This window comes from Neovison vison, chromosome 13 (genome assembly GCF_020171115.1).
Source record: "Neovison vison isolate M4711 chromosome 13, ASM_NN_V1, whole genome shotgun sequence".
In the NCBI taxonomy this organism is placed as follows: Eukaryota; Metazoa; Chordata; class Mammalia; order Carnivora; family Mustelidae; genus Neogale; species Neogale vison.
The window spans coordinates 78,046,595-78,068,780 of record NC_058103.1 but is presented as its reverse complement, the minus strand read 5'-3'; the positions used below and the strand labels follow the sequence as shown (position 1 = coordinate 78,068,780).

Below are 22,186 nucleotides of genomic sequence, written 5' to 3'. Positions count from 1 at the left end.
TATATGCAGACACTGAGTTTATGCTGTGACTGTGAGGTTGGAAGAAACTTCAGGGATTATCTGGTCCACCTTCCTACCCTTTAGATAGCTCTGACAAGGGGATCCTAGGCTTGTCTTTGAAAGTCTTCTGTGATGGAAAACTGACCACCTCACAAACCAGCCTATTTCTATTTCAGATTTGGAATTGCTGGAAAGGTCTATTATGAGAAACCCAAATCTGCTTCCCTGTAACCTTTTACCATGTGCCAATTTCCATCCCCATGGTCACCTACACCAAGTCGAAGCCCTTCATATGTTGGAAATCTTCAAATATTTGAAGACCACTCACAGGACTTCCCAAAATCTCGACTCTGATCCAGGCATTCTCAAACCCCTCAGCCATTCCATGACTTACTTAACAGAAATCTCTTCCTGATCCATTTCTTTTAGATTTATCCCAATCTCTCTGTATCTCTCTTAAAACATGCTGCACAGAACCATACACATATTGCAGATCTGAGTCAACCAACCCACGTACGGTAGAGACTTTGATGTTCTATGTTCTGGACTATTGTATTAACATACCTTAAAATTTCATCAGCATTTTGGCAACTGTATCTCACTGTTTATTCATGGAATTTGGATGAACTAAAATCTCTAGATCATCTCTTCATAAATCACTATCAAATCAGGTCTCCCCTTCCTAAATACTTATAGGTTGCTTTTTTAAAATACTGATGTACAAGGTCTTTCATATATTTCTACTGTACCAATCTATTGAAAAAAATAATTTTGAATATACCATCTTAAATTATTCAATATTTTCTGCCATCAAAAACTTTCAAACATGTGCCTTTTATATATTCTTCCAAAGCTGTAGACTAATACATTACAAAGTATATGACTAAAGACCAAAAAAAAAATTTTTTTTAATTAAAAAAATAGCTTTCTATGTTGATGGTACTTTTGGAGAGAAGGAAGGAGGAAAAGAACAAGGAGAAAGGAGTACATCTGGAGAATTCACAAAGCATCTTTAGTGCTGAACATGGTGAACATTTCTTTTTTTTTTTTTTAAGATTTTATTTATTTATTTGACAGATCACAAGTAGGCAGAGAGGCAGGCAGAGAAAGGAGGAAGCAGGCTCCCCACTAAGTGGAGAGCCCAATGCAGGGCTCGATCCCAGGACCCTGGGATCATGACCTGAGCCAAAGGCAGTGGCTTTAACCCACTGAGCCCAGGTGCCCCCCATGGAGAACATTTCTAAAACCACTGGACTTCCTGCAAGAAGTGTGGTAAGTACCAACCCTACAAAGTGACACAGTATAGGAAAGACAGATTCTCTTTATGTCCCAGGAAACAATGTTATGACAGGAAGCAGAGTAGCTATGGTGGGCAGACTAAGCTGATTTTCCAGCAAAAGGCTGAAACTACGAAGACTGTGCTGAGACTCGAATATGCTGACCCTAACTACACATCGAATGGAATCTAAGGTGGCTATTAAGAGATGCAAGCAGGGGCCCCCAGGGAGCTGAGTCAGTGGAGCATCTGGCTCTTAATTTCCTGTCAGGTCATGATCTCAGGGTTATGAGACTGAGCCCCGTGTGGGGCTCCATACTGGGCATAGACCCTGCTTAAGATTCTCTCTCCCTCTTTACCCCTCCCCACTATCCCCATGGGCATAAGCATTTTGAACTGGTAGGAGATGTTCATTGGCAAACTACTAGAGACCTCTGCAGAGATTAACATCTTTTCAGTCGTTTATACAAAACATGTTTGGTTGAATTTAACCATTTATAAATGCACCTAACTATACTCCCACGAGACTTAACTCCATCTTATCTACAAAGATAGCAAAATCTGGGGTGATAAGTCTCTCTGAAATTCTGAATCAATATGCCCAGAGATTTTCCACCCACTTATATATTAAAACTGAGGTTAGTCGGTGTGACTTAGTTTAAGTGAAATTACGCTTCCAGCAATCATTGTTACTGTTATTAAAGAAAATGAGCACCTACTAAAATAGCCTTTTTTTTTTTTTTTTAAGAGACAGAGAAAGCATGAGCAATGGTGGTCAGGGATTGGGGAAAGTAAAGAGGAAGAGGGAGAAGAATCTCCAGTAGACTCCATACCCAGCACAGAGCCTGACATAGGGCTCCGTCTCACAAGCCCGCAATCATGACCTGAGCCAAAATCAAGGATCAGTCACTTAACTGACTGAGCCACCCAAGTGCCCCTTAAATAGCTATTTTAAACATTTACCAGGAATCATTGTGTCCAGCTCCATACAACAAGCTGTGGCACAGTAAGAGAGGTGTCGAGAAAAATTTCCCAGCTTTGCTGGTCTGATACATAGTAATGTACTTAAAACTGTTCTGTAAGTTGATGAGGAATATTTTGCAGTGAGTTATCTACTCAAGGTCTGGGCTGAAAGGGAGGCTATGAGAACTGTCAATGATGAAACATATTTCTTTCTTTTTTTTTTTTTTACTTAACTAAGCACTTTATTTTATTTTATTTTATTTTTTTAGTGAAAGGTATTTATATCATTATTTTTTTCCAATTTATTTATTTTCAGAAAAACAGTATTCATTATTTTTTCACCACACCCAGTGCTCCATGCAAGCTGTGCCCTCTATAATACCCACTACCTGGTACCCCAACCTCCCACCCCCCCGCCACTTCAAACCCCTCAGATTGTTTTTCAGAGTCCATAGTCTCTCATGGTTCACCTCCACTTCCAATTTACCCAAAAGCACATACCCTCCCCAATGTCCATAACCCTACCCCCCTTCTCCCAACCCCCCTCCCCCCAGCAACCCACAGTTTGTTTCGTGAGATTAAGAGTCACTTATGATTTGTCTCCCTCCCTATCCCATCTTGTTTCATGGATTCTTCTCCTACCCACTTAAGCATATTTCTGATGAAGGGATTGGAGAAAATAGTAGGGAGGAGGAAAGCTAAGGAGAAAAAGCAGTTAACTAAGAAAAAAATCACATATTCCTGTTTTATATTTTCTCCTAAGTTGAAACTAAAATGAGTTAAGCCTGTACCTTGTAAAAGGACAGATGGAACATCTGCTGGGAAGCTCAAAACCATGACTGGAATTATAAAGAAACTCTCCTACAAAACTGAATCCCACATAGGTGAAAAGACAATTGAGCAGGACAAAGTGATAATAGTCACAGGTCTGTGACGATTTTCTCCTATTTAACTTAACATATAAAATGATTGTGATGTTCTGACTCTGTTGTTACTTGGTCACAGATGATGCAAACCCTCATAGCTATGCCTGGGAACAAAGAACGAGGGCTCCCCCTCCTGGAGTGCCATTTACCTGTCTTTTTTAATTGAAAGGAAACAGTGTTTCTATTTCTACCGCCTTATCCAAGGATGTGAGTATAGGTAACACCTTAAATATTCTGTCATTTCACTGAACCACCTATTGGCTTACAGGCAAATTTTAGTACAGTTCATTCCATAATACAGCACAGAAGATCTTCACCTCTATCCCTTCAACATGACTTTTCCACCATGAACCACTAGAAACACCCCAATTCAAAAGAATTGAGGAAGAGGAGAAGGAAAAGGAGAACACGGAGAAAGGAGTACACCTGGAGAATCCCTACAGCACCTTTAGTGCTAAAGGAAATCAGGCTGGAAGTCATGGCTTTCATTTGTTAGCCAGGTGGACCAGTTGACCTGTCCCACAATGTGGTAGATTAACCACACGGCCATAGGCCATTCTGGAGCAGGGGGAACCTCCCATGCAGTGTGAAAGGGGTCTACCCCTAGAGGAGCATGAGAGAATACGCGTTCCCTAGAGAGAGCTTGCTTCCAAGAGGAAGAGGGCAGAGCGGAGCTGGTGAGGCCCAGATATCCCTCCAAGACTGACCCATCAAAACAAATAACTTCACTACAAAGTTAAGTAAAGGGGTGGTAAGAGAAGTGTCACCCCAGTAGAGATCCCTCCATCAGGAAGACAACATCAGGATGAGAAGAAAGCATTGCTCCTCTAAAATATATTAATACAAATGTGCCAAGGTAGGCAGAAGATGGCTCACTTGGGAGTTTACAAAAGGGGCCATGAGGCTGTACAAGAGGTCAGCACAGACTGAGGCTAGATTCTTGGAATCCACTAAGAATTTTGGACTTTATCATAAAGACTAAAAACCTAAGTGAAGAGGGAATTACTGAAAAGTTATAAGCAAAGAAACAACTTGTTGAGATTCTAACTTCAGAAGATTACCCTAGCTACAGGGTGGAGAACAAGTTGGAAATGACACAAAACAGATGAGAAAAGACCAATGAGAAGGTTTTTTAATTAGTCCAGGTAACAGATGATGGGTGGCTTGGAACAGGCGGTGACAGAAAGGTTGACAATGAATAATAATAATAATATAATGGCAACTGATATTTATCAAACTCTTCCCATGTGTACTATTCTAAGAGCTTTACAGTTCACAGCTCATTTTATCCTCACAATATCCTTATGAAATAGATACTATTATCCTTATTCCTCATAGAAGAGGAATCCCGGATTTAGAGAGATTAAGTAATTTAAGCAAGGTTATACAGCTGGTAAGTGGTGGTACCACGATCTGAACCCAGGTACTCTGTTTCCAGAGCCCACTCTTTTCAGCAGTGTTCTTTGCCAATTCAGAGCAAGGCAATTCTCTCTTCTGTTTTCAGATCAATCAGCTCTTGCTCTCTCCTCCACTCTGAATTTTTGGCCTGCTGCCATTTTCTTACCAAGGAAAATAATACCATGTATCTACATTTTCCTCTTGAGTCAACCCCCTCTGTAGGAGCTCTGCTTATCTATTGCCTTCTGTATGATTACAGTTTTCCTGTGTTATCTTTCAATACCCCTCCAAGAGTGACCCTTTTGGTTTTTGACAAAGTTCAACACAAGTAAATAGTACAGATAACCCCCTCCTTTAGTTTTGCTTTGCAACAGAAGCAGCAGTGGCCAAAGTCCTTTACGTTTTAACATTAAGTATTTATTACAGGAAAAGAATAAAGTAAAAATGAGAATTTCTTCAAAGGTGGAACATCAAACTAGATATTAGCAAAATGAGAGGCATTATTTTTTATAATGAGATTTTATTGTGTAATCGTATTGCTTAAGAAAATGAAGCAAATAGAAAAATAACAAACATTGCTAAATTAGTAAACTGAACATTTGGGGAGTTTACCTCAATTCTTCCATGGGAAAGACAGAGTTACTAATACTTCTCACCTATATATTTATGGGACTATTGTGGAGATAAAACGAGACCACATATGTGAAAGCATTTTTGAGTTGAGTTTTATGGTGAAAGAATCACATAAATACAAGATTTTTCTGAGCAATCCTTAAATAATCCAAATGGATTTAGAAAATTCAATGTTCTAGGCAGAATAAACTGGGTATGCCACAGTAACAACTCCAGAATCTTCATGGCTTAAAATAATAAAGGTTTATTTCTTGCTCATGCTACTTATTCATCATCAGCCACCAGGAAGACTCTGTTCACCCTTGTTACTCACAATTGGACCATTCACCATCTCAGATACTTCCAACTGCATTTCCAAAGGGAAAGAGAATGCTCTATTTTGTACAAACAAGTCAATGCTTCAGCCCAAATGCTCACAATTCACTGATCAGAAAGAGCCATCATGTGCCCAAAAGGTAGAAAGCCAGAAACACTGATGGACACCACAACCAGAAATGGAAACTAAGCTTAGTATTTGGAGAGTGTGAGACACATCAGCCATAAAAAATAAGTATCAAAAATCAAACTTAGCACTACAAATCCAGTCTTATTTTAATGCTAGGTGTAACAGACATTTGACTATTTTCCCCTTCCCCTCAGCTAACAGTGCTCCAAATTACCTAGTCTTGTGGTCTGGATGAATTCATTTCTCATCTAAAACTTCAGAGTCAGACCCAGATTAGTTTGAGCCAACTACATGGCCCATCTTCCTGATTAAAATTTTGAGTTCAGGGATTAGCACATGACCCACGTCAATTCTGGGAACTTGCTGGAGATACTGGCTTTCTCTTTCTTACTGGATTCCAACCCGGAAACAAGTAGCCCTAGGGATCACTGACAGCATCTTGGGACCATGAGTGGGGAAGCTGTTAAAAATAAATTCTACACTGAAGATTCAGGGCTGGAAAATGCGGAGAAAGAAACTAGACCAAGCCTCTCCTGAGGCTAGCCCTATTTCCAGACTTCTCAATTATATGATTTGTTCATTTATTTTGTTGTCTAAGTCAATTTCAGTTTTTCTTTTACTCCCAATCAACAAAATAGCAGATAAAAACATTAATACATACAAGATCAATTTACATTTTTATACAGTAGTGTACTTTCATCTCTATATTTGCCTTAAAGAATGAGTCATAGAAGGCCAAGCCTAAATGCATCTGGTGGTTGTCCGGGGACATTGCCTGCGTCTGTGATCCCACAGGCCAAACCCCAGGAGCTTTCGCAATGAGTACCACAGTTTCCACACTCTCACAAGATCTTCCCTCCCACATTTGATGAAACATTTTTGTCATGACAGCTATAAAAAGTAACTGTCAGGAGCTTGAGGGGGGAAAGAGCCTAATAGCCTTGCCAGTAGAGGAGACAGATATATGGTACAACATGGATTTCAGAAAGAGAAATAGTCCTGACTCTTGAAGAGAAATGATCTCTAAACCATAAAATAAAACCCAAAAGGAGACGGCATCCACAGAACACTTGCTTAAAAAAAAAAAAAAAAAAAAAAAGGAAGTGGCCTAAAGGCATTTGCACTGCTCAGGAAATACGTGAAACAGCCATGTTTTATGCAAAGGTACCAAAAGAATTCACGTATGGGGCAAATAAGCCTGGAGATTGGGAGTCTGGCACCTGACACCAGGCAGAACCACATCTCCTCTGTATTAGTCAAATGATGAAGAGGTACAGCACTCAGGGCTGGGAGGCATGGCAAGATGATAGCGCATTCCTCTACGAACACTGCTGAGTGAGGTCGGAGCCACAGAAGAGGCTTTACAGAGAGCCACCAATAAACATCATCATTGTTCCCACCACCACCATCTACATAAGGTTCTCCTGAGCCTGAGCTCCACAACGTGAACAAAAGCATTTGTGGGGAGGTAAAGAGGGGAGGGCACACTTTCCCCAACATTCATCCATTCATACAACAAGGGCCTCTCATGTGACTGGCACTGTCATTGAACCAGGACTACAGATGTGAATAGACAAAGTCTCTATCTTCCTAGACCAAGTTTGCATTTTAGTTGTGGGGAGAGAGGCAAGAATAAACAAACGTATAAACTGATCACACAGTTAAAGAAAGTGATCAATACTACGAAGAAAACAGTGAGCAATAAAAGAGGAGCACGTTGCCTGCCGAGACTCCCTTAAGAAGCCTGCTTATTTGACATTTCAGATTCACACAACCTCAAGATGACTATCTGATGAGACCACTGGGCACCTGTTCTCCAGGGGAAGCACAGCAGTCCTTCAGGCTATTAAAAAAAAAAAAAAAAACAAAACACGATAACTTCCATGGATGTTTTAACAAAGAAATTTAAAGCTGAGGCTATTTATATTTATATACATATATAACTACATACATACAAATACATAAAGTAAATACATGTACATGTATATGGGCAACATATTTGGATTTTGTATTAAAGTATAATTGACATAGAACGTTAAATAAGTCTCAGGTATAGGACAGTGATTTGACAGTTCTATAAATTACTCAATGCTCACCATGGTAACTGCAGCCGCCATACAATGTTACGACAATATTATTGACTATATTCCCTACATGCTTTACTTTTTATCTCTGCAAATTATAACTGAAAATTTGGACAACTCCTAATTTTCTTTACCTATTTCACTCAGCCTCCCACCACCTTCCACCTGGCAACCACCAGTTTGTTATCTGCATTTAGGAGTCTGATTCTGCCTTCTTGTCTGTTTATTTGTTTTGTTTTTTAGATTCCACATATAGGGGGTCTTTCTCTGACTTACTTCACTTAACATAATACCCTCTAGGTCACAAATGGCAAAATTTCATTCTTTTTAATGACTGACTAGTCACATCACATCTTTATGCACTCATCTACCAAAAGATACAGGAAGGTTTTCTTTTTATAAGTAGGGAACATACTCAGAAAAAGCTTGAAAATTGCCAGACTAAACATTGTTATAATCAAAGAAAAGGAGTATGACCCATGTGTCACCAAGACTTGGATGTGTAATGAAGAAAGTATGACTCTTCATGTAATGGTGTTGCTGTGTCATACAATGACACCCGTTAATATGTATTGTCTCCCTACACAGGCCCAGCACTGTGCTGAGCACTGTGCATACATCATCTCAGATAATCTTCAAAAAATCTAATGAACTGTTTCTACTTCAGCACCACTTTGCAGATGAAGAAACGGAGGCTTAGAGCAGTTACAGGGCTGCCCATAAAAGCTGTTTTGTAGAGTCATGTGTTCTCCCATATGGTATGTGTTTCCTGGGAAATGAGCCAGAAACAAAGAATATCTAGACTGCCTCTTGATTAATAAATCCCCTGGCCCTCCTACAATATTCCTTGGTTTAAAAAAAAAAAAAAAAACTTTCTAAACCACAGGACAGTGAAAGATGCACATAAATTCAGTCAGCTAGAGCAATCACTTTCCATACCTTCAGTCTAGGGAGAGCATCATCAGCCTTGTCTAGGGAACTTCATTTCCCATCTAGACCTCAGAAACACGGGCAACAGCTAGGCAAGATTTCAGCCTCAGTGCGCCTCCAAAGCCAATCTGCCTGGTGGTAACATAAACCTTGCTTTGTTTTCTTTTCTATCCTCAGAATTTTGTTTCATGTTCCAGCTACTGCAAGACTGTTCTAGAACTAGTAAATGGTCTATGAATAGTAATTTATCTACAAAGAACTAATTTTGGACAATTACCAGGGGGACAAATTAAATTTCCCTCGGAGATTAATTTAATCACACTAATTTTTTTCCTCCAGGGCATTTAGATGCATACAACATATAAAGGGTTCTAACTAGGTCCAAATAAAATGTTAACTTTTCTTTTGTGATATCTGAAAAGAGCAAAAATGCTCTTAAAATTACACAGGTTGAGAGAGAGGGAGACCTAGTATACACCTTCTCCAGAGAGCGAAGATAAAAAACAAAAGGAAGCCATACAAAAGAGAAAAAAAAAAGAAATCAAAGGTTGTATTTCAGTGGGACTTTCATAGTCCCATAATGATTTGTTTGCTGATTTCTGCTTTACCAAAACTCTTCTGTGCCTCTTCCCTGTAGATCTGCCATCTGCAGCGAAGCAGGTCCTCAGCTTTGGCCTATTTGCCTATCTCATGCTAGAGCTTTAGAGGCCCTGGACAACCAGATTAGACATTTCTTTGAGTTGATATGGAGCTGGCTTTCTCGGGTCCATTTCCTGAACCATTTCCTGAGTCTTTCAACAACATAGGGCATATGAGTTGCTTTGTTTACTAGGATTAAAAATTAGACCACGTTCACACTGCTATGCCATCTGGGAACAAGGCCAAATTTCAGGCAAGACCTCAGCATTTATGACAATAACAAAGGCACAATGGAAAAGTCCAGTTAATGAGGAGACAACCATAATGAATTTCCCCGAAGGGCCAAAGGGTTATAATAACACACTACAAATAGCCTAATCCTTCCTAGAACTCTACTTCTTATAATAGGGTGCTATACAAATAACATCATGCAATTTTCTCCTGAACCCGTGGGAATCAGGTGAGAAGTGTATGTCTCTCTGAATTCCCATCTCCAGCAGGATGCAGGAGAAATTGGGACCCATGGCCAACTTATGGAAATGCCCTCCTACAACATCTCTACTTCTTGGTCTCCAGCCCATTCTCATCCAGAGTGGGACAATAAATCTAAATTTAGACAAACCCACATCACCTTTGTGATTTTTTGTATTTCGAATAGTTTTTACTTGAGAGTAGAGTTGTTGAAAGGGAGGATAAAGGACCAGTTAGGACACAAGGGAAAGAAAATTCTTTACATGGAATGGGAGAAGAGCGAGGCTTTAAAGTATTCTAGAACTTAAAACACAACAGCAACAATAACACTTGATAAATAAATTGAAGTGCCAATCTCTTATTTTTTGTGATCACATCATCTACAAAGAGTTTAATGAATTTCCAGCAAATTTGGCAGTTTTTGCTTAGGATGTTCTGAGTTAGACAAAAACTGAATTTGCTTCAGGGAACTGGAAATGGGGCTCCCTGGTGACGTACATAAAAGCAGACAGTTGTCTTGTAGGAGCTGACGGAGGTTCAGTAAGAAGCTCATGTGAGTGCTGACTAGAGTAAGAGCTGCCGTGATATGGAGAGAAAATGCACAGTGGACTCAAATGTGAGTTTCTGATCAAAACTCACGAAGACAGATGTTCTAAGTCGCTGAACTGATTTGCAGCTGAGCTGCTCACAGAACTGCTCTAAGTACTCCAGGAGGGGTTCCAGTGGGGATTTATTTAATAGTTTGTGATTCACCCAAGCACCACCAGGAGGCCAGCTAGGAGTAACAGTGAGTACAAAGAGCAGACCAGATCCTTTCCCCTGCTTTCAGAATGAACAAAGAAATGAATGAATGCATGCATGCATGCATGGAGAAAGGAAGGGCGGGCTCCTAGTTACATCACCCACACCTTCTCCACCATCTCATTCTACTTCCTTCACATTCCTCTTTCACAGTGCCTTCCTCTTATACATTCCTCCTTCTGATTGACTCCATCTGGGGGAAGGGTTCAAAACATTCATCCAGACTCCTATGCAAGTGTGTTGGTTTAGGGGGTAAAAAATTTTAAGAAAATTAAAAAAAATAAAACCCAAAGAGGTTGGTGAGTTTGGCAGAATAGAAATAGAATTGGGAGGCATTTCATGGGACTCGAAGTCTGTGCTCTGCAACCCAGTGGTGATATAAATAAGAAAGATGTGAAGGGGATGGATGATGGGAAACTGAGGGGTCTGACTATGGCACATGGCCTGAGGATTTTATGAGAAACTGGTTTTCCTAAATGGTTATTTTACTTCTAATAATAAAGGAAAGGGTGTCAAATCTATTTTAGATATTATCTTCCCACAATAGTCCTTTCCAGGGAAACAATTTGCCTATATCCTCAGTAAAGAAAGTGACACTCAGAAAGACTAAAACCACTTGAAAAGGCCAAGCCAGTTATGGGCCCACAGCGCCCCCTCCCCAGGCTCCTAGGAAATATTCTGATTCCAAACCTGAAGAAGGGCCCACTGGACTCTGAGCTCCTTGAAGAAAAATACTGCCGAGTCTTGTTCACCCTTATGGACCTCACCCCCATCCCAGGCACACAGCAATTCCACAATAATTGTTGCTCTTTATAATTTTTAAAAATACTTTTTTTCTTAATAATTGTGGTTAAATAAGTGCATGTATAAATGAATAAAAACAGAGTCAACTGTAGCAGTGATTCAGGGAAGTCTTCTACCAAAAATATTTACATACCTATTATATGACTATATATTATAGGTCAACTCTTTGGTTCAAACACATTTTCTGGTCATTTTCTCCCATTTTGACTCCATACCCAAAGAAGGATACATTAATTTCTAACCCTTCAGTGTGAAAAAGATTTCCTTCCTAATAGGAAAGATCTTGGAAACAACAAGTTTTCAGGCAACTAGGTGGAGCTGGGAAGTAAGATATGGGGAGGGAAACTGGAGAGTAAAAGGTATGGCATATTCCAACCCTAAATAGCTTCATCTAAAAGCACTTTACTTACGATTGCATATACTTCAGGAAGAGACTAATCACAGCCTAGATCACCAACATTGTATACCATCCACATGGTGAATTTAAACTGGATTTTGCATTTGTGAATAAGCCCCACTGTTTCTCGGAAAATGCTATTGAAATATGCCAGGTTTCTGTTGCAAAAATCACATGTTTTCAACATGTGTCCTCTTACTCATGACAGAGACCACTATTTTGACAGAGGCCATTATAAAGGAGAAGGAGGCAAAGAACAAGATATGGACAAGGATGAAAAGAAGGAAGGGAGTTAAGAAGGTAGACATGCCCAGAATGGCTAAAATTAACAAGTCAGGAAATGACAGTTGGCAAGGATGTGGAGAAAGGGGAACCTTCCTACACTTTTGGTGGGAATGCAAGCTGATGTGGCCACTCTGGAAAACAGCATGGAGGTTCCTCAAAAAGTTGAAAATAGAGCTACCCTATGACGCAGCAATCGCACTACTGGGTATTTATCCTAAAGATACAAACATAGTGATCTGAAGGGGCACGTGCACCCGAATATTTATAGCAGCAATGTCCACAATAGCCATACTATGTTAAGAACCTAGATGTCCATCAACAGATGAATGGATAAAGAAGATGTGGTATATATATGCAATGAAATACTATGCAACCATCAAAAGAAATGAAATCTTCCCATCTGCAACGACGTGGATGGAACTAGAGGGTATTATACTGAGTTAAATAAGTCAATCAGAGAAAGAAAATTATCATACGATCTCTCTGATATGAGGAATTTGAGAGGCAGGATGGGGCACTTGGGGAATAAGAAAGGAAAAAATGAAATAAGATGGGATCAGGAGGAAGACAAACCATAAGAGACTCTTAATCTCACAAAACAAACAGGGTTGCTGGGGGGGAGGAAAGGTATGGAGAGGGTGCTTGGGTGATAGACATTGGGGAGAGTATGTGCTATGGTGAGTGCTGTTAAATGTGTAAGCCTAACAATTCACAGATCTGTACCCCTGGGACAAATAATACATTATATGTTAATTAAAATAATTAATAAAAAATATTTTAAAGGCAGCCATGTCTTAAAGAAAGGAATTACATGTAGAAGATGACAAATCAAACTTCCAAATTTAAAATTCATAGATTAAGAAGATGCTCCTTGCAAGCCCTCTAGCTTCAGAAAGCTCAAGAGCTTCTTGAAGACATTTTCCAAAAAAATCTAAGTCATAGTCCCAAAAAAGAAACAACTATCTAGTTAATAGTACTTAGTGAATGCCTATGGTCCCAAAAAATAATTGAGTATTAGGAAAAAGTGAGGGCTTGGATTCCTCAATCTGCATGGTGACTCAACATTTTACCAGCTAAGCAACCTTGGAAAATTATCTCCTAGTCCCTGTAATCTTCAGTGTCCCCATCCATAAAATGTGGGTAATAATCTCCACCATGCATGTGTGCATGTGAAGATTAACTAAGAACACATTTAAAGTATTAGCATTATGCCTGATAATTAAACACTTTTTTTTTCCCCTCTTCACCTCTTTGTTTTTGTTACAATCTTCAAAATCTTCATCTAACTAAAATGAGAACAGAGGATTGGTCTATTGCTTCTGAAACCCAAATGTGTATATGAATCCTTTGAGGGTTTTGTTAAAATGCAGGTTCTGACTCAATTATTTAGGGAAGAGGGACTGAGATTCTGCATGTCTAAGAAGCTCCTGGTGAAGCCAGGGATGCTGATCTGATATCTGTGAACCACACTTCAAGAAGCGAAGTATTAAATAACCTCTGAGAGTACTGATAAGCACAAATTTCGGTTATATAAGCAAGGCTGCATGTATTTTTCAAAAGGCTATGTAAATAATTAGATTACAAATCCAAAAACTCCCATTTGTGCACTCTAGATTATGAACTTTCAAAAGAACACTTGATTTCACCAATAGACCATGGAGCTGAGTCATCACAAATAAATGCCTTGAAGACTTAGACTATAAAGACAAAATGTCCTTTTGGCTCAGCTGAAGATATTCTTCCAGACTTCTCCTTTAATCCTTCAAGAAAAATACACTGAATAAAAAGAAAAATCATTGGAAAAAATGGAGTTTTTTTCACACATTTTCAATTTAAGCTCTTGCAAATAGATCAGACCAAGCATTAGGTTGCAAAACACAGGACTATGGAAGAAATTCCACAGGTATGTGAAAACAAGGGGAACATGGCAGGGTGAGGAGAAGAAATGGGAGTACAAAAAACCCTTTTATTAAAATGCTTAAGTGTAAAATGCAAAATACTGATCATTTGCACAGGCAAGAGCATATAGGCCCTATATGGCTTCAGGAATTTATTTGTAATTATTTGTTCATAAAATAAATTCAGATTATTCCTGATGTTAAAATACCTGAAGTATTGGTTTTCAGAAATTATATATATGTATAGATTCACATTTGAATTAAACAAAAAAAATTTCAACTACCTTTCAGACTCAAAAAACTTAATTCCAATATGTCCCAGGAGTACTTTTGAATGAGCTCATCATTTTCTTCATTCAGTTTAGGTTGAGATGGGCTAAAAGGTGACTGACATTTGACTTTTGGCTCAATGGTTCCCCAAATTCAGACAGACCATTTCTATATAAATATAACATAGTATTTTAACATTCTTTCATAATTTTTAAAAGACATTACCAATACAACTTTAAGAAAATGATCCATCTGTTCTTAGAAAATTATCTTCCTTACCCATATATAGTGAAAATGCTAATTATAAGTCTAATACTATTAATTTTCATACTTAATATCACAATGTCTTAAACTGCTATTTCATCCATGTATATAAAATACTCTCAAAATCCAAGGAGGCAACAAATTCTTGAAGGGCTAAGAGTTGTTTTATACTTTAAGTCTCAAAAGTATTTAACAAAATGAAAAACACTCACTAATTACTCAATATAAGGCTGAAAACCCAACTGGAAAAAAATTCAAAATACATGAGGGGAAAAAGCAACTCCATTTACCAAAACAAAACATGAGCTAATATAATTGTTAGTAATTCACAAAACAAACCAGTAATTTCCAGTACAAAACCTAGAGAACCACTTTTACCAAAATAAGATAGGCACTGGCATAAATGCATATTTTTCACATTTTTAGCACAACATCTTCATGCAGTTTATGAACTTTACCATATCAGAGAGCAAGAGAGAAGAAAAAAAAAAGTCAAACCCTTCTTTAACTTATTTTCTCACCTAGAAAAGTCTGAACAATGTTGTCTCTGCAAAACATTATGAAGAAGTTCAGCCCATTTGTGCTTCTAACCTCAAAAATGTCTTGCGTAGAACAATGGCGTTTTTGTGGCATATGGGCTAGAAGAGTATTTAAAATATTGCAACATGGAACTAACTGGTTTGCAAGAATCATAGAAACAGGACTTGGAAAACAATCTAAAGTTCAATTATTTATTCCGCCCTTCTGTTTCCATATAGAAACCACCTAGCCAGCACTGTAACAACTTTAAAAAAAAATTATGCTTATTAAGATAAAAATCAATAATATACTTAAAAAATCGATTGGTAGCAAGGTTGGTTAACTATAAAGATTGGAAACTAGATAAGTCAGAAATTCATAATGATTAATGGCCCCATGGCAACTCTAGGGAGGTATCTAGTGATAAGTTGTCCTCCACTGTGTTGTACTCAATATTTTTATTACTAACTTAGAACAGTAATTCCCAATCCTGTTTGCTTATTGGAATCACCCAGAAAGCTTAAAAAATATACCAGAGGCTGGACTCCACTTCCAGAGCTTTTGATTTAACTGGCCCATTGGATTAGGTATCAGTGAAGATACAGAAGACATGCTGTAAGTCTTCATATGAGACAATAATGAAAGGAATATTTAATGACAGAGGAAGTGGTATCTGTTGTGTGCCAAGTTCTATGACAAGCAAGATAAAGAGATAAATGTGACATAGTCTTTGTCCTTAATGATGAAAATGAGATTAGTAAGAGATTAAGAGGTGTCAGCCATCACCAAAAAGCTAGTACAATCTTAGACTACTGTACTAATTCTTCTTCTACTTCTAGCTGCTCAAACAACTTCTAGAATATGTTGTTTGACTCTGGAACAACCCACTTTACAGAGTTGGTTATAGAAAAGCTGAAGCTCTTTGCAGGGAAAAAGCAGGGTAGGAATTACAGGTGACTATACTGGAGATAAGTCTAATCAATGAACCCAAGTTTGGTATTTTAAATACATTATCAGAAGGTTTATCATGTGAGTCAGGAGACACGTTTGCTTGGCTTTGGCGTCAGAAGGAAAGCTAAACTAATAGATAATAGAGCAAGAGAAAATCGATTTGGCTCAACTAAAGGAAAAACTGCCTAATAATTAAAACTATCCGGGACGCCTGGTGGCTCAGTTGGTTAAGCAGCTGCCTTCGGCTCAGGTCATGATCCCAACGTCTGGGATCGAGTCCCACATCGGGCTCCTTGCTTGGCGGGGAGCCTGCTTCTCCCTCTGCCTGCCTCTCTGTCTGCCTGTGCTCGCTCTCTCTCCCTCTCTCTCTCTGACAAATAAATAAATAAAATCTTTAAAAAAAAAAACAACTATCCGAAGACAGAGCCCCAGAGAAGTTCCAAATTCAGTCAATAAATACAAAGGCTGAAAATGGGTTATAGATAGAGTGACAGTCCCAGTTTAGGCCCACTGTCTTGGCAAAGTAACTAATAGGATCCCCTTTCATCCTCAAAAGTAATCTGGTTTAGAAGACAAATTATCTATTCTCCCTAGTTTGGGAGCATCATCAGAATAATTAAAAACTGAGCCAGATGGAACCCCACACTTCTCACCCTTTCCCACTAAATAGAGTTGGTGAGTTGCCCTCCTGTAAGGGATATAAACAAAGATTGGGTATGCAGTCCGTGAGAATTCTGTAGAGAGAACGGGGTGGGAAAGCTTGAAAGGATAATTCCACCCTGAAATTCTATAATGAACTTAAGCTAACTTCCTTGCAGTACCAGAGAAGCGAGTTGGGTTTTTCCATTTGTATAAGGCAACTCTTTTTCCCTGCATTTTTTCAACCACTGGTGTGGAATGATGTCAGCATCTGCAACCTATCCAAAAGACACCTGGATACCCACAGCCATGACATGAGCTTGCTTGTTTCAAAGCAAGCTTCACAACCAAGGAGCATGAATGAAACCCAGAACAATCAGAGCTGCTAGAGAAGTCAAGGCACAGTACCAAGATATATATATATATATCTCTCTGATCTAGATACAGGAATCTGATTGCTGTCCTGTGCTTTATTCCTCCTAGAACAGGCTCTCTAGTTAAGCAAGAACATTCTTACAGAGAAGTATCACAGAGTTACAACTACAAACTTACCTACATGCACATATTCATGCAACACACATACATTTACACCCATACACGTAGAGCTCCTAACCAACTCCTAAGATCAATTTTAAAATATCTTCCAATATGATCTTCATGCCTAAGTAGCTTACCTTTATAAGAAACTGCAGAAATAGCCACATACAAAATACAATAATCTGATCACTGGCTTCATAATTGCAGACATGAATTTGAGACATTTTTAACACAACTGATTTGATTAATTTTCCAACTACAAAATGTAAAATATGGTAATTGCCATCTTTTCATAATATGATTCACAGAACCACACTATTTGGTCCAGTAAAGAAAACTACAAAACAAGATAAAAACCACTTTGAAACCGTTGGGGTTGGTGGTTTTTCTGTTAACTTCTCAACTGTTACTGAACTTGCCCAATTTTATCCACATGATTGATTTATGGATAACTTTCATAAACCTTTTGCCAACAAAGGAAACTGCATTTGTGGTGCTCACTCCACACAGGAAGTTATTTCTCTTCCTGCGTCTTTTCATTTCTTGGTCTTGGTTTAAATTTATATCACTGTGTCCTCGCAATAATGAGCTCTAAGATTCTACTGCCAAAATTAGCTTATTTTAATTCTTCTAATTCCAATTATATATTGCTTGGAAACTTTTCAATTTCACATCATTGCAATGAAGAAAGTAAAATTTTAAAAAATCTGTTTTTACTTGAAATTTACTTCACAAACAGATGAAACAGAACAAGTTTATGAGCACACGGAAATTATTTCAAGCCTGGAACAGGTAAATAACAAGCAAACATTTCAAAGTTTAACTGGAGTTTAACTAGATAGAGTTTAGAGTTTAACTGGATTCTTTAATTACTTTAATGTGCCGTTTTAGAACATTTAGAAATGGAAATTCAGATGCTAAAACAAAAGATTAAAACAGACCAACCAAATTAAAGAAATAAGGAATCAGACAACTGCTTAGCAAATAGCACTATGTAAATAAATCAGATGTCAAAGAGATAAAATATTTATACTTTTAAACTCTTAAATCCAAAAAGAAAATGAAGTCCAAAAATTACCTCTTCTCCTACAAGTAGATTATTTATAAAGGAAAAAGTCTGGTCACATAGAACATGGAATAATTTACAAAGATATTAACAGCACACAGAACAGAAGACATTTTCAATGTCTGCTAAAAAAAAGAAAAAAAAAAACTACTGTTGCTATGGGAAAACCCCAATACAAAGCACAGCAACCAACAACCAGAAACCCATAACAAATGCAAGTTACTAGTACTTTCCACAACTAATTCCAACTTGTCACACTGCTTGTCATCATCTGTACTCTCCAGTTGGTGCCTAAATTGCTCTGGTAATCAGGCCTGCTGGTGAGGATCTAGGGCACTTCGGCATGCAACTATGCTGCTCAGGAAGAAAAGAAAGAGAAACCCAAATTTCCCATCAGGCTGGGGATTAAAGCGGGATTCAGGTCCCCACATGTTGATATCCCAAGTTTCCCCCTCAGAAAAATACTTAAGAGTTTTACCTTCCAATGGATTTGGATAGCCAAAATATGTGAGAAGAATTCATTCAAAAATGTACTTAATTTCAGTGAGTCTGAAAGCTTCCATACTATTTTTCTTCTTTTTATTGCAAATTATTAATTGAGTGGACTATACCTCCATGCCCTTATCTTCTGCATATTTTTTTCTGCCCTTGACTTCCAAATCTCAACTTTAAAAAAAAAAAAAATTATACAACTGTTTTCTTTAGGTCCTCTAATCACTCCCTTCTTGATAAAGATGTTTTTCTTGGGGTGCCTGGGTGGCTCAGTGGGTTAAACCCTCTGCCTTTGGCTCAGGTCATAATCTCAGGTTCCTGGGATTGAGCCCCACATTGGGCTCTCTGCTCAGCAGGGAGCCTTCTTCCCCCTCTGTCTCTGCCTGTCCCTCTGCCTACTTGTGATCTCTGTCTGTCAAATAAACAAATAAAATCTTAAAAAAAAAAAAAAAGATGTTTTTCTTACCATAAGGAAGTTCCTCAAAAAAAATAAAAATAAAAATAAAAAAGAAATACCATATGGTCCAGTAATTCCAGTACTAGATTTTTACCCAAAAAAATGAAAATACTATTCAAAAAGATATATGCATCTCTATGTTAATTGCAGCATTATTTAAAATAACCAAGGTGTGGAAGCAGTCTAAATGTTCATGCACAAATAGAGAAGGAGGATGTGATATATATATACATACATACATATAAATATATACAATTGAGTATCATGCAGCCGTAAAAAGAATCTTGCCATTTGCAACAGCATGGAGGGATCTAGAAGGTATGACATTAAATAAAATAAATCAGACTGAGAGAGACAAATACTATATGATTGCACTCACATATGGAATCTAAAAAAACAAAACAAATGAAATAAAGAAACCAAAAGCAGAATGAGACCTATAGAGAGCAAAGGGATGACTGTGGGGGACGTGGGGGAAGGATGGGCAAAATGGGTGAAGGGAAGTGGGAGGTACAGGCTCCCAGTTGTGTAATGAATAAATCATGGGGAAAAAAGGTAAAGGCACAGGGAATATGGTAAATGGTATTGTTAATAGCACTGTACAGTGACAGATGGTAGCTACACTTGTGGTGAGCATAGAGCTTTGTCCATTCACTATGTTGTACACCTGAAACTAATGTAACATTGTGTGGCAACTATATTGAAGTTTAAAGATCTTTAAAAAAATAAAATAAAGGTGTTTTTTCTTAGTTCTTAACCTCATGAGCACCTAGCATTAGATATGGTTATCCACCCCCAATTTCCTGAGAGACTCCTTCCTTCTGGCTTTCATCTCATTGTCCTCCCTTTGTTCTCAATGTCTGCTGCTCCCTGCTCCTTCTTGGGTTCTCCCCACCCCTAAGTAAATGTGGTTTCTACCCCCATACCACACAGGTCAGCCATCATTCCTCAACAAATTCTACTTTTTTCCTAGCTTTAAGCATCTTCCTCTAACTGATATCCCTATTCTACAGCTGTAAGCCCACCCAGTTATTTTCTGTATTACCTGGGCATCCCCATTTGGATATCTAGTCTATTTTATCTGGAAGGCAAACAAAATTCTTTTTTCACTTTGTGACTCCTCAACTCCTGAGAGCCTATTACCTCATACTCAAATTTTTTTGAATAATCTCACCTACCTGAAGAATAATTTCCTATGACAAACCCCTCACCCTCAATTAGTCCAACTATGGGACTTTGCTCATTTCTCCCTTTTCTAATGTTGACATACAAACAAGGCTCACATCAATTCCCATTTTTTCTGGCAAGACTTCCTCAAACACTTTCCCTAACATTTACAAACCACATCACACCATTAGGACTTAGTATTACTTTTTCTTGTTACCTATTACCAAGTTTGCTCTTATGGGTTAGCCTTCTGTCCTTGAGTAGATCATATATGCTCAGGTAGAGAGCAGAACCTATATCCCCTATCCTGGTAATGCCAGCAGCATTAAATTAAATTAAATTAAATTAAATGCACTGGCATTCTAAGCATTTAAGGCCTTCTGGCAGGTACTTTGAGACCCACAAAAACAGCCTGCTCATCTCAATTTCCTCATTTTTTCAATTGAAGTATAGTTGACACAAAATGTTACATTAGTTTCAGGTGTACAACACAGTGATTTGACAACTCTATAGGTTACACTATGCTTACCACAAGTGTAGTTCCCATCTGTCATCATACAATCCCGTTATAACTCCACTGATCAAATTCCCTATGTAGTACCTTTCATCGCTGTGACTTACTCATTCCATACCAGTTTCCTTGTGTATGTTAATGCCTTTGAGCTTTATATTCTTCTTGTACACAGCCTCAAATCTTCTTTGGAAAGTAAGTCAGTCAACAAACATGCATGCTTCTGGCTTAGAGCATGCACATTGTGAGTATATTGAATTTTGAAAGTCATTTTTATTTCTATAAAAACAAACAGGGGCACCTCTGTGGCTCAGTCATTTAAGCATCTGACTCTTAGTTTCAGCTCAGGTCATGATCTCGAGTGTCATGGGATCAAGCCCCCATCAGGCTCCATGCTCAGAGGAGAGTCTGCTTGAGATTCTCTTTCTCCCTCCCCATCTGCCCCACCCCACTGTCCCGCACATGAGTGCCCATGTACCCTCTCTCTCTCCCTCTCAAATAAATAAATAAACCTTGGGGTGGGGGGTGGGGAATGGACAGTGAACCTTCAGTTTCACTCCTACATACAGGAACACAAGGTTTTACTGTTATACCAGCCTGGCCTCAGAAACACAGACAGACACACCACTGTAATGTGGCCCTAAAGAGGTCCTTGTAACCTCAGTCAAGCTCACATACCCAGAATAAAGGTGGGCCATATTTTTCTACTCCACTCTTAACCACCTAAGAGAAAAAAGAAGTGGAAACATATAAAACCTTGGTAAAAAGTCTTGGTCATGTCATTGTAGCACTAACAGCTGAGAGAGCCAAGTTGTCACACTAATGAACACTCTTTGGAAAATCCAAATCATCATTGTTCTAGCAAGCACAAAAAATCACAGGACCAACAGCAAATTCCATCCAACAACCATGATATTGATAAGACATTTTAAGATTCTAGGAATAAGTCAGGGTATCAAAATTGCTATTTTTTTAAAGATTTTATTTACTTATTTGACAGAGAGAGATCACAAGTAGGCAGAGAGGCAGGCAGAGAGAGAGAGAGAGGAGGAAGCAGGCTCCCTGCTGAGCAGAGAGCCCGATGCAGGACTCGATCCCAGGACCCTGAGATCATGACCTGAGCCGAAGGCAGTGGCTTAACCCACTGAGCCACCCAGGCGCCCTCAAAATTGCTATTTTTGGATGGAAGTCTTTCTTTATAAGCATGCAAAACTATTTGGTCACATTTTCACCAACTTATCTAAGCCTGTGCAATTCCTAAATGGGATCAACAATTTAGTTAAAAAAAAAAATCTTTTGGAACTTCTACTCTACATATGTGCATAAAATACATACAGATAGATATTAAGCATCCAGCTTGACT

At 38.4% G+C, this 22,186-nt stretch overlaps 1 protein-coding gene across 4 annotated transcripts in view; it reads right to left on the bottom strand.

Annotated features, from left to right (window-relative positions):
* The window catches only part of ATP8B4 (ATPase phospholipid transporting 8B4 (putative)), a 278,437-nt gene that overhangs the window by 185,777 nt on the left and 70,474 nt on the right, over window positions 1-22,186 (bottom strand). The window lies entirely within an intron of this gene.